This window comes from Antrostomus carolinensis, unplaced genomic scaffold, assembly GCF_000700745.2.
Source record: "Antrostomus carolinensis isolate BGI_N321 unplaced genomic scaffold, ASM70074v2 scaffold44041, whole genome shotgun sequence".
Taxonomy (NCBI): domain Eukaryota; kingdom Metazoa; phylum Chordata; class Aves; order Caprimulgiformes; family Caprimulgidae; genus Antrostomus; species Antrostomus carolinensis.
The window spans coordinates 14,060-14,451 of record NW_010294309.1 but is presented as its reverse complement, the minus strand read 5'-3'; positions in this window follow the sequence as shown (position 1 = coordinate 14,451).

Here is a 392-nt window from a genome sequence, read left to right as displayed (position 1 = left end):
TCCTGGGGCTTCTCAGTCTGCTGTCACATTCCTCTAAGTGCCAGTGATCCAGCTGCTGGGGCATTGCTTGGAATGGCTGTACCACATCACAGGATGGTCTTCAGCACAGTGGTGCTTGTTGTAATGCACATACACTTTCCCACACATCGAGCAAGGAAACAAACAGAATGGGAGAGAAAAGAAAAGAAATAATAGAAGAACATTCAGAGTTTTCTTTGTTAGAGATTAAAATCCTGTGGCAGTGCTGTTCAGGCTGATCGTGGTTGGTGTTGTTTTTGTTTTTTCCCAAAAGACTAAGTGATTCTTTGATGCAGAAAGGTAGAGAAGCACTAATGTAAGGTATAGAAGGCAACATGGAACTGTATTTCCTGTTATATGTGTACCCCAATGTG